Source organism: Acinonyx jubatus, chromosome A2 (genome assembly GCF_027475565.1).
Source record: "Acinonyx jubatus isolate Ajub_Pintada_27869175 chromosome A2, VMU_Ajub_asm_v1.0, whole genome shotgun sequence".
NCBI classification, from domain to species: Eukaryota; Metazoa; Chordata; class Mammalia; order Carnivora; family Felidae; genus Acinonyx; species Acinonyx jubatus.
This window is the reverse complement of record NC_069383.1, coordinates 59,671,207-59,684,604: the sequence shown is the minus strand read 5'-3', so window position 1 is coordinate 59,684,604 and position 13,398 is coordinate 59,671,207. Positions and strand designations below refer to the sequence as shown.

At 38.7% G+C, this 13,398-nt stretch overlaps 1 long non-coding RNA gene across 2 annotated transcripts in view; it reads right to left on the bottom strand.

Moving 5' to 3' along the window:
* Positions 1 to 570: 570 nt before the first annotated feature.
* Positions 571 to 13,398, bottom strand: part of LOC128314780 (uncharacterized) — a 51,154-nt gene continuing 38,326 nt past the window's right edge. The window contains exons 4-5 of one of the 2 annotated variants that reach the window (XR_008296821.1): positions 8,750 to 8,828; positions 571 to 3,110 (exon numbers count right to left, since the gene is read on the bottom strand). This is a non-coding gene — a long non-coding RNA (uncharacterized LOC128314780). The remainder of the gene's footprint in view (positions 3,111 to 8,749; positions 8,829 to 13,398) is intronic. The other variant, XR_008296820.1, reaches the window with a different exon arrangement.

The following is a 13,398-nucleotide window of genomic DNA, read 5'->3' as shown; positions in this document are numbered from 1 at the left end:
GGGACCACACTAAATATGGTGTTTTGAAAACTAATTTATTTTATTTAGCTCAATGTTAACAAGGCTCATCCATGCCATAGTGGGCATCAGTACCTTATGCCTTTTTATTGACAAGCAATATTCCATTGTAGGAGTATGTCACATTTGGTTTATCTATTCATCAGTTAGTGGACATTTTGGTTGTTTTCACATTCTGACTACTAGGAATAATGCTTCTTGAAAATTCATGTGCAACTGATTGTGTGTGCACATCTCTTTTTCACACTCTGAGGACTGTGTTAGTCTGCTCAAGCTGCAACATCACAACACCACAGACTGGGTCACTTAAACAAAAGCAATATATTTTCTCAGTTTGGGATGCCAGAATTACAAGATCAAGGTGCTGGCAGGGTTGGTTTCTGGTGAATTCTCTCCTGGCTTGTAGAAAGCTGCCTTTTTCCTCTTCCTCACCTGGCCTTCTTTCTGGGCACACTTCTGGTGCCTCTTCACCTTCTTTTTTTAAGTTTATTTATTTATTTTGAGAGAGAGAGAGAGGGAGAGAGAGAGAGAGGGAGAGACAGAGAGGAGAGACAGAGAGAGAGAGAGAAAGAGAACATGAGTAGGGGAAAGGCACAGAGAGAGAGGGAGAGAGAGAATTGCAAGAAAATCTTGTGCTGTCAGGATGGAGCCCGACTCTAGGCTCAATCTCACAAATAGTGAGATCATGACGTCAGCTGAAACCAGGAGTTAGACGCCTAAACAGCTAAGCAGCCAAGGGACCCCTCTCTTACTCTTCTTATAAGGATCCCAGTTGAACTAGATTAGGATCTTATTTTTATTACCTCATCTAATCTCAATTACCTTATTAATAAAGTCCTATTCTCCAATTTTAGTCACAATGGGGGTTAGGGCTTCAATCTATGTATTAGAAAGGGGGACAATTCAATCCACAACATTCCACATTATGTCATCCTCTCATTAAACTCACACCCATGTTACATGCAAAATACATTCACCTCATCTTTTCAGCCCCAAAAGCCTTAACCTACTTCAGCATCAACACCAAGTACAAAGTCTCATCTAAATATTATCTAGATCAAGCATAAATGAAACTTAAGTTATGACCTTGAGGAAAAATTCCTCTCCACCTGTGAACCTATGAAACCAGATAAGTTCTTCCAAAATAAGATGGTAGGACAGGCAGAGGCTAGAGATTCTTTTCCAAAAGGGAGACCTTGTAACAAAGAAAGAAGTGACAGGTCATGAGAAAATCTAAAACCTACCATGGAAAATTCCATTAGAAGTTATGGCTCCAAAATCTTCTCTGACTAGATGTTCTGTCCTGTGGGTTCCACCAGGATGGTGGCCACTCCTTCCAGGCCCACTAGTGAGGCTTTTCTGGAAAGCATAGCCATCCCTTTGGCTCTGGGTGGTGGCCATACCCTCTCAGCCATGGGCTAGGCCTTGCCCTGGAAACCCTGGTCAGGAACAGCCTGGCCTACTGAAACCAAGAAGGTGGCTCCACTTTCTGTAACTGAGGAGTAGAAGGCCTTGCTCCTCAGGCCTATCTCTTCTAGGCCTGTGGTGGCAGTGAATTCATTGCAGCTAAGTTCATAACAGGTATGTAGGTAGGAGGGAAATTACTGGGTCTTATGGTAATTCTATGTTTAAACTTTTGAAGAACTGCCAGAGTCTTTTCGAAAATGGCTGAACTACCATTCAGGAGGTCCTGGAGATCTCTTGTTTCAACAGTGTTTGTGTAGAAGAGACCTGGATTTGTCCTTTCTTCCAGCCTCCAACCACCGTCTTTTCAGAACCGTCTTCTCTGCCATCCTCTGTCTCTGGGACCAGTGAACACCATATTTTGAGTTTAACTCCTTACTGCCTATTACCCATGACTTCCCAGATTCAACAGAATTATTCCACTGAGGTGAAGGTTCCTGTCAACTGCATCATCAAAATGGATCTGTGGGCCTCCTACACCTACCTTTATCTGCGCTTCTATTTTGACCATGAGATGTGGCCCTGGAGAGTCACTTCTTCCAAAGTTAGCTAAGAGAAAGCAAGAAAGAGCCAAGTATCTCTCAAAGATGCAAAACCAGTGCCAGAGCTGTGCCTTCTTCCAGAACATGCAGAAGCCATTCCAAGATGAGTGGGGGTAAAACCTGAATGCCATGGGAGTCACTATGATTCTGGAGAAACTGACCAGGGACCTTTGAGATCTGGGCATTCTGGATCTGCCCATGCAGTTCTGGGACTTCCCAGAGAACTACTAACTACATGAGCAGGTGGAACTCTTTAGGAAGAAAGCAACTACCTTACTATCTCCTCAGGCCAGTGGCACCCGGGCTGGATAAGTATCTCTTTGAAAGGCTCACCTTCAAGTATGACTAGGAGGCTCTGAAGAAGCATAGCATTTGAGGCACATCTACCCTTCCCCATGAGCCGCCCCCGCCCCCCCCGCCGCCACCACCTCCTCTTGGTGTTGGGGCTTCTGCTCGAGCCTCTGCCTTCAGCCACAAGACAGCTTCTTAACCATTCTGGAACCCTCTCCCAAGCTGTGGACCAAGAGAAAACAACGAAACGTTTTGCAACAACAAAAATAAATAATAATAATGAATAAAATTAAAATGGTGAACTAAGATTAGCTATGAATAAGGGATTTAGTTTCTTTCCATCTTCAGCAATACTTGTTACTGTTGAGGCTTGTCATTTTTTTAAAAGATTTATTTCATTTTTCAGAGAGAGAGAGCACACCACAGGGGAGAGGTGCAAGGAGGAGAGGAGTGGGGGGGTGGGGAGAGGAGCAAGTAGAGGAAGGGGAGAGATGGGAGGAGATGGGAGATGGGGTGGGGAGAGAATCTTAAGCAGACTCCACATTCAGCATAGAGTCCGACTAGGAGCTTGATCGCACAACACCGGGATCATGACCTGAGCAGAATCAAGAGTCAAACGCTCAACAAACTGAGCCACCCAGGCACCCTAAGGCTTGTCACTTTAAAGGAACTCTTGAGCATACTCACTGCCATCATAATTTTAACCACAATCTCTCACATTCCTTCCTCAGCCATTTACTGACTTGTGTGCTTTTCTCTATCATTTCTTCTCATCAAGTAGGGCCAGCTGATTCCCTGAAAGCAAAATATAAAAGGGACCTTGTGAAGTTATCTAGAGTTTTTATTTATTAAAAAAACCCTTTATGGCATTTGCCATCACGTGGTTAACTTGGTTTTGCAAGGCAAGCTCTTTGATGCTGGTTAATTTTGCTGAGACATTCTCCCTACTGTTTCCTTCCAGATAGTTTCTGATTGCGTAGAATTTAGCTAAGTGAGCCTTAGGCAAAGACTTCCTAATGTCAGAGCATTTATTCATAAGGAGAAAATTACATTCTTTAAAAATCAGTATAACTAATTAATATAACAGTATAAATTATGTAATTGCTCAGTAATTTTTGCTGTTTACATAGCAAATTAACTCATGGTTTTAAAACAAATTTATGCCCTTATAATAACCTCTTCATAGGCACTAATATGGGGCACATCTGAATACCAAGGGGAAAATAAATGAGGTAGAATAAATATTTTTTATTTAGTTAACTGTGAATTTTCTTAATAGCCCAAGTAAAACTGGTGCTTCTGGTTTCCAGCTGTGTAGTTCCTGTCTGTAATTTTTTTTAAATGGTTCTATTTTGGTTCACCATGGTCACATAAACCTGGGATATCCTCTTGAACCACAAGTTAAAGATTATCAATATCAGACTGGAATTATGTCATAAAATATTACTGGCTGATTCATTAGAGTTGGTGTTGTAATGTTTCTTCAACTCATAAACTGCATTTACTATGAAGCCAGAGCTTCAGACATTTTCTGATATACAGATTTTTCCATGGTAGCAGAGATGATCTTGTCATTTTATAATTTACTAGACTGAAGTAATTCCCAGGCAAAGCACATGTATGAGAAAGTCAGCAGACGCTCACAACAGGGGTGAACAAATTCCAGACCCAAAGTAAAGACATTACAAATGCCTAGAATTGCAGTCTTTATCTCTAAGGCAGGTGTTTCAAAACTGGACTGATCCCAAATATTTTTTTTTTCCTTTTTGGTTATTGTTTTTCTAGAAGAAGTTGAAAAGGATGTTAAAGATAAGGCAGGTGTTAAGATAAGATTCCTCAAGAGGAATGACTCATCAACAGCCAATCAGGGGTTTTGTATCTGTGAACATGACCAAGGGTGGTGGCTTGGCTATGGTTATGAAAACTCCCTTCAGTTCAGAGAAAACAATATTTTTAAACAAATGTTTGAAATAATTCCCACTCTAAGGGGAAAAAAAATCTCCATAATCACTTGCACCAATTAGATAACCAAGAATTTATTACTATGTCACTTTAAAGTTAGTAGCTTGGATTCCAACTCTGCCTATTATGTTAAGGCATATTATATTCTTAATATTTAAAATAGTATAGGACGATGGATTAATCTCTTAGTACATCTGAACTGAATATGTCCAAATGAATTATTAACACAAAGTATGTTAATGAATGAATCAGAGCAAGTAGAAACAAGTAGGGAGTTTAAGATGTTCAACATTAGTGTCTTCCAGAGTTATGCCAAGTTATTTTTTCTAGGAAGAAAATGGATTAATAAATAATACAAGGACAGAAGTTCATTGGCCCCTTTGTCATTTGGCTCCTCTGGGAATTATGGCAAAGAACAGTTGCCCTTGTTAACCTGTGAACATTTTTCACTCCCTTAGGTCATTTACTCTGGCTCAGGGGTCCAATTTTCCTTTCATTCATTAACCACATTGGGAAGTAGAGTTCCTAACCCTTTCCAGTCTAAATGTGGAACAATCACATCCCCTCACAATCAACTGCCAGTGTGCTGGGACCTTTACGTTTCACTGTGCTCTCACAGTGACGCAAGTTTTTAACAATTGAAGGATATTAACTCAAAAACTTGTTTTTTAATTGGAGGAGCTCAAGGGATTTCAAATAAATGAACTTGTATAAACTGGAAGCTGGTACATGTGCCTTTCCAATTATTTTTGTGCAAATTAGGGGAGAGGGCACTTCTAATCTCAGAAAGCAGATTTCAGAAATTATTTTAACTATGAAGCTAGCTCAGGATAACAAAGCTGAGCAGTTGTGAATTGTTTGGGTAGCTGAAAAGACATAACCTTACCTTCTATATAGTAAAGATACCATATGTTCAGAAAAATGCCATTTCATTATTTAAGTATGTGCATTTTTGTTAATCCACTGGGTTATTTTCTTTTATTGGACCCATTGGAAAAAGAAACAGAAATGTCTGAATGAATTGTAGACTTTTGCTAGACCTTTTGCACTTTCCTCTAAATTGCATAATTCAATTGTGAATAAAAAAACCCGTTGCACCCTTTTGCAACAATGTAATTTAAATATTGTCTTCATTAATAAAAAAGACTAACAAATATATATTGTTATCACTAGGGAACATCTTCCCACACTGTTTGAAATAATGCTTTACATTCTGGAGACTGTAAGGAATACAGACTTTCTAGGAACTTTCAAAATGTACACTGGCATGGTAAGTTAAGGAAGCTTGGTTTGGAAGAATGATAGGGAAATCCTCTGTGTTCTTTGTCATTGCCTATTTCCTTACATAAGTGAAGAGAGAGAAGGGGGAGGGGGCTCTAATGGTTAATTAAGCCTTTTGTCAAATAACATTAGATAATTCCTGAAAAGAACAAGATTTAGGCACCTAAAATCTGTAATTGATCTTCACAAGGGAACATACTCTTCAAGAAAATAATTTGGTCCAGGAATAACTTTTTCATTTAACATATTCATTTTATATTAATTCAATATGAAGAACTTTCCAATTCTCATACACACACTATAGGTATGTCTATAAAACTTTTTTACATATATATAGGTATATATATACACGCACATATATATACATATATACACAATACATATGTATACATATATGTATATATACATAATACATATATATGCATATATGTATACATACATATATATATGTGTGTGTGTGTATACATATATAAAATCTCCAATGGAAAAATAGTGTCTTATACTTAACGTTTTTTCAGCAAGCCCCTGGAATTAAGACAGTTATTGGGCCAATTGGTAAAATATGCATAATTGGATACAAGATAAGAAAATTAACTATTCATTTAGATTTTTGATCTTTTTTAAAATTACAGAAATGAGTCACAAAGATATATACCTTATAAAAGATTCACACTCAATATAACATAACTGGACAACCAGTTTTGTAACATATATTACCAGTAGTAGAGTTTTTGGAAAAACAGCTATATTTTTTATCCCCTTATTTGTTGTACAAAGATTTATTTTATAATATACTACAGACCACAAATCCACAATGTCACCAAGAATATGTGACAGTGTTTTTCCATAACTATACCAGGAAGCAATATCATTTATTAAATTGTTTTGAATATTATAGGTAATATTTTTTTATTTTTCTTTCTCTTATTAAAAGTGAATTTGAGCATTTTAAAACACCCTTATTGACTACATACTATTTTAACTTCTTTTTTATATGTTTTCTTTGTATCTTTTTTGTTGTTTTTATTTTTCTATTTGGTTTTATCAGAGTTCTCTATATAGTCGCAACTTGGGATAGTTAAACTGAATGATTTATTTATTCAATGTATATTTACTAAGGAAACTTATTGAAACTTAATCATTATTTTATTTACAAAGAAAACTATAATAAACAAGATATTCCAGTAAGGAAAGACAGACTAAGAATGAATAAACAAAGAATATATAAGATAATTACTACTACTGTGAAGAAAGTAGATTATAAAGGAAAATTACAACAGGAACTCTCTTTCATTGCTGCTGGGAATACAAAAATGGTACAGGACAGTCTGGCAGCTGTTTTGTTTTTTTAATAAAACTAAACATGCAAAACTAAACATATTATTCGGTAATCATGGTTATTTACACAGAAATGAGGTGTAAACCTGCACATAGATGTTTATAGCAGCTCTATTCATAATTACCAAAACTTGGAGGCAACCAAGATGTCTTTCATTGGTGAATAGATATATAAACTCTAGCATACCCAAACAGAGGAATATTATTCAGTGCTAAACAGAAATAAGTTATCAACCCATGAAAAGACATGGAGAAAAATTAAATGGTCATTATTTTAAAAATTTTGTTTTAGTTGTTTATTTATTTTTGAGAGAGAGAGGGACAGTGTGAGTTGGGGAGGGGCAGAGGGAGACACAAAATCCAAAGCAGGCTCCAGGCGCTGAGCTGTCAGCACAGAGCCTGATGCTGGGCTTGAATTCACAAGCTGTGAGATCATGACCTGAGCTGAAGTCAGATGCTTAACCAACTGAGCCACCCAGGTGTCTAATAAATGTTCATCATTAAATAAAAGAAGTCAATCTGAAAAGTCTACATACTGTATGATTCCAACTATATGACATACTGGAAAAGGCAAAACTATGGTGAGAGCGGTTGAGAAGAGGAGGAATAACTGGGAAGAACAAAGAGTATTTCTAGGGCAGTGAAACTATTCTACATTACACTATAGTAGTGGATACATGTCATTATACATTTGTCAAAACCCATAGAATGTACAACAGAAAAAGCAAACATTAACGTCCAGTCTAGACTTTGACTGATGTGTCAACAGCTAGGTTTATCCATTGTAACAAATGTGCCACCACCCACGGGTGCGATATTGATTGTGGAGGAGGCTGTGCCAGTGTGGGGATAGGTGGTATATGGGAACTCCTTCAGCTCAATTTTGCTGTGAACCAAAAACTGATCTAAAAAATAAAGCATATTTTATAAAAAGTAAATTATAAAATAAATTCTCATATTTCTTCTCATTTATAGGTTTGCATTCTTTATGCACTGAATAGTATGAGGCAAGAGCTAACAAATTTTGCTACATTGATAAAGAATTTCTGTATGTTGATTTTCATAATGACCTCAAAAACCTTTAAACTCCCACATCAGTGGGTTGGCATCTGGATTCTGTACTATTCCATTACTTATATGTCTATATTTATGACAATACCAAATAATTCTAATCACTTTGACTTTATAATTCATTATCAGGCTGCATATAGTCCTGTTCAAGGATGGAGGCTCTAGAATGAGACCACATAGTTACTAATGGTTTGACCTTAGACAATATCGTCATCTAGTGCCTCACCTGTCAAATTAAGAAGAGTTTTTAGCTATGTTAAGTAAAATAATATATGTAAACTGTAGGGAATAAGTTTAGGAATTCCCGGAGCCTGCACTGATGGGTTATCAAGGCATAAGGAATTACAAACCCATAGGATGCTCACACCCAAGTATGGGCAAACAAGATTAGGTGAATAGGTATAGAGAGGGTGGGACAAAGTCCCCAATAAACAACAAAGGTATATGAAATAAACAAGATTAGGTATTCAGGGAAGAAGTGCCACCCAAGTTAGTAGTATAGCAGAAAGCTGCTTTCACAGGAAGGACGGACTAAATTTAGGTAAACAGGTAAATAGGGCTATAGACCTCTGCAGGGCCAAAGTTGCCCTGAGAGGAGGTAATTAACAAAAGAAAGGTGCCTTGTTGACCCTGAGGTAGCATGCTCTGTCTTTCTTATCTTCTAGACCAGTTTAGATAAATAGAGGTGGTGCCTCACGTCTGCTCTAAACAAACTTCCACTCAGCGAAAGAATTTTGTTTTGTATTGACCCTAGCTCCACATATCTTCAAAACCCCCTTTACCTTACGTCCATGAGTTAAAGTTGATGCTTTCGTTATAACTTTGAGCACGTCCATCACCATATTTGTAAGCCTTCTGATCCTAATAAAAACGGAGCGAGGACCCTTAATTGGGGCTCTTGTCTTCTCCCGGACATTAGCTATCCCTTGCATTTTACTCCTGCATCCCGCTTTCTTGCTAGACAAGAAATAACTCTAGACCCAGAGTCTATGACATGTAAGGCTTTTAGAAAAATGCCTCATGCATCAAATCATATCTATTACCGTGTTTACTAATTCTATGATTGTTACTATAACACGGTCACCAAATACACCGCTTCAGTGTTTTTATTTTTCAATAAACTCTTGATCTTTCATTTCATTTTGTAGTTTTGTCTTTCATATGATCTTGAAAATAAAGTTGCAAATCATAAACCTAGTTTATGCTGGTGACTTTTGATCTTTGATTTCCTTCTCTGCATATCTTCCAATATTTTCCAAACTCCAATATTCTCCCTTGTAGTTACATGGCATTCTCCCTGTGTGTCTCTATCTTCACGTGGTGTTTTGCTCTTCTTTTAAGAACACGGTCATATTGATTAGGGCCCACATGAATACCTTCATCTCAATTTGATTATACCTGCAAAGACCCTATTTCTAAATAAAGGCACATTATGAGGTATTAGGGTTGAGACTTCAAAATATCTTTTGAGTGGGTACGTAATTCCACCTCTAAAATATCAACACACGGGATCAACTGAAAACCATTAGAACTGGGGAGCCTGGGTGGCTAGTCAGTTAAATATCCAACTCTTGATTTTGGCTCAGGTGATGATCTCAAGGTCATAGGATCAAGCCCTGCATTGAGCTCCATGCTGAGTGTGGATCCTGCTTGGGATTCTGTCTCTCCCTCTCTCTCTGCCCCTCCCCCTCACACATGCTTGCACCCTCTCACAAATAAACATTTTTTTCAAAAAAGAAAATTTGCTGCCTTGATTTCTGTTGCTACTAAATGTATATAATAAATTGTATTGAAGGAATTATTTTAAATTAATATTGAATGAGTGTTGTTACTATATTGTGTCTTTCCACCCTGGAATATCGAATGTCTTCCCTATTATTCAGATTTTTATGCCCATTGGTGACTTTTTCTTTACATAGTGATGACTTTTCTTACGCTTAGTTTAGTATTTTTGTGTTGTTGTTTCTCTTACTTATGGGAGAGCTGGGAATGGCCAGGAAACCCTGTACCTACAGATGAAAAATAACTCCACACTTCGCTAAGAAAGAGAGGAGAAGGCATGGGGGCCAATGCTAACAGATGAAGACCCTGTTTGCTTCACTCTCATTTATTGCAGTGTCAGGCCAATCACAAATCTCATTGGCTTGTTGTGTTCAGAGGGAGTATAACATTTCAGGCAAGCAAAACAAAGGTGCATGACATAAAGGTCAACAATCACAAGAAACTAATCAAATCAAAGATATACAGCAAGGGTCTATGTGTCCTATTGATTTGCCAAACTTTGCATACAATATATAGATAATGGAGTTCCCCAAGGACTGCAGAACACCTGGGAGGGTAGACCTAGGCATTCTGCAGTATAGAGCTGTTACCACAGGCCTCGGGAATTCCAAGAGGCCCATGCCCCTCCCAAGCTTAACAGCAGCCCACCAGAAATCTCATGTTACATTTTAGCTAGCCAAGCATTGTGTATAATCTCGTCATCCTCAGTAATAACCCCAACATGGGAGTCCCAAACATTCTCTTTCTCTATCTCATTACAGTTTTCAATTTTCTATTTTTGGTCTAAGGGAAAAGAAATAATTGGTGCTGGTATTATGCAAGGTCACCTTTTCAACTTGCTTATTACTTCTAGTTTTTCAGCTGATTCTGTGTATTGATATTTTAGAGATAGATATAATATCTATCTCCAAAGATTTTGAAGTCTTAACCCCAATACTTCATAATGTGCCCTTATTTAGAAATAGGGTCTTTGCAGATGTAATCAAATTGAGATGAAGGTATTCATGTGGGCTCTAATCCAATATGACTGTATCCTTAAAAGAATAGCAAAACATTATGTGAAGACAGAGACACACAGGGATAAAGCTATGTAACTACAAGGGAAAATATTGGAGTTTGGAGAATATTGGAAATTATGCAGAGAAGGAAATCAAAGATCAAAAGTCACCAGGAGAAGCTAGGAAGACAGAAGAAAGGTATCCTCCCTAAAGCCCCTAAGAAGGAGGCTATCCCTGACAATACCTTGATTTTACATTTCTAGTATACAGTCCTGTGAGAAAGTAAATTCTTGTGTTATACTATCTGGCTTATGGTACTTTTTATGACAGTTCTAGAAAACAAATCCACTTATTCTGAAGACGTCTGACCTGTAAATGATGAGAGTATTATCCTTTCCTTTCAATATTTATACTTTAATTCTTTTTTCTTATTTAGATGATAATTTAAGTCCTCATAGAAAAGCATCTATTTTGTCTACCTTTTCAAATATACTGGTTTACAGCTCACATTAGTTTGTATAGTTGCAGTAAAAAGTATCACATACTTGGTGGCTAAAACAACAGATATTTATTATCTCAGAGTTCTAGAGTCTGGAAGTCCAAAATCAAGATGTTGACAGGATTGAATTTTTGTGAGGGCTGTGAGGGAAGGATGTGGCTCAGGCCTGTCTGTCTGATTATAGACGGCTGTCTTCTCCTCATGTCTTCTATACCATCTTTCCTCTGTGTCTGTCTCCATTTTCTGATTTCCCTTGGACACCAGTCATAATGGATTTTTCCTTTCCTTTCCTTTCCTTTCCTTTCCTTTCCTTTCCTTTCCTTTCCTTTCCTTTCCTTTCCTCTTTCTTTCTTTCTTTCTTTCTTTCTTTCTTTCTTCTTTGAAAGAGAGAGAACATGCATGAGAAGGAGAGGGGCAGAGGAAGAGGGAGAGAGAGCATCTTAAGCAGGCATCAGGGCCAGCACCCTGATGCAGACTCAATCCCACAACTGTGAGATCACGACCTGAGCCAAAATCAAGAATGGGGTGCTTAACCCACTGAGCCACCCAGCTGTCCCTGGATTAGGACTCATCTAAATGACCTTATTTTAACCTGATTACCTAAGACCTTATCTCCAAATAACGTTACATTCTGAAGTACTGGGAGTTAAACGCTTCAACATGTGGTTTTTAAGGGGACCATACTTCAACCCACAACCAGTTCTTCATACATTTTCTCTTATATATTTAATAACAGTCTGTATCTGTAATTATGCTTTATTTCTTATACCAGTGGTGTTTTTGCTCTTCTAAAAAAATCATTGGCATGCCAAACTCTATTTAACATTCTCTTTAAATGATAGCTTTTGAAAATGGCAGAGCAGCATGGAGACCCTGCACTTGTCTCACCCCTGAAATGCACCAGATCAGCAGCAAACCATTTTGCATACCTAGGACTTTGATCTGGGGATTAACACAACAATCTGCATAATTTGAACCAAAGAACTTGACAGGTACACAGTGCAGAGAGGTGAATTGGGGGAGAGAAAAGTCATGGGAGGAGGGAGATGTTTTTGTGGGAAGAGGCCAGAGAATGGGAAACAGGGAAAGTATGGTGCACTGGAATTGTGAAGGAAAAGTACTCCCCCAAAAGTAGCTGGAGAGAAAGAGAGAAAAACAGTGAAAACACTTGCAGGGGACTAAACAAGAAATCTGTTTCCCAAAACCATTGATGGGGAGAAAAGAGAGGGTTTCACTATCACCAGGATTCTGTGAACAGTGGAGCACAGAGTCTGAAGTTGCAGAACTCAGTTCCTGGTGGTGCTCTGGTGAGGAAATTGGACAAATCCCCAGGAGCAGGCAGTGGGATCTGAGGAGTCCAAGTGCCACACAGGGAGAAGGAGTTCCCGTGCTTGGAATCCATTTGGTAGAGGCCATACAGCCTCCCTGCAGGCAAAGGTCCCAGCAGACCCCAGAGAGCAGTCACATTTGCGGGTATTGGGACAAAAATGCCAGAATGCAGTGAAATCTGGTGCCAGCTGTGTGTTATGGCTTGCCTTAATCTCTGAACCTCTGTCACTGTGATATCACACGAACCTTTTCTGGGGCAAGCCAGCACTGAGCCATTGCTCAGTGAAACCCTCCCCCAGAGAGTCAGCATGGGTCCAAGCCACAGAGGGTTTCTGAAGTGTGGGGTTTTGAAATACAACCCCATCTGAGATAAAACTCTGGAAGGAGGGGCTGCCTGGCAGGTGGACAGCTTGAAGACGGACAGGGTAGAGGCAGGAGTGGATGGAGTCCTGAGGCAAAGGAGGGGTGTTTACAGGTAGGTGAGATTGTGAAGTTCCTGTGCCAGAGACTAGGGAGTTGGGAGAAGCCATTTCCACCTCTCCTGTGCATGCGTTTGTGCAGATGCACATGTGTTCTACATTGATCTACCCCAGTAAGCCAAGAAGCACCACCTAGTGGAGAATGGGGCCATTACACCAAGCCCTGCCAACTGCACCCTCCAAGCACATCTCCTAGAAGAACAAAACAAGTCACTCCACCTACTTAGTGTAGGAACTATGGAAGTCTTCATAGTTTTGGTTCTAGGGGAAACTGGAAGTAACTGCATTCAGGTTTCATTCTGTTTGCTAGTTCAGTTGTTTGTTTTCTTTGCTTCTGCTTTTGC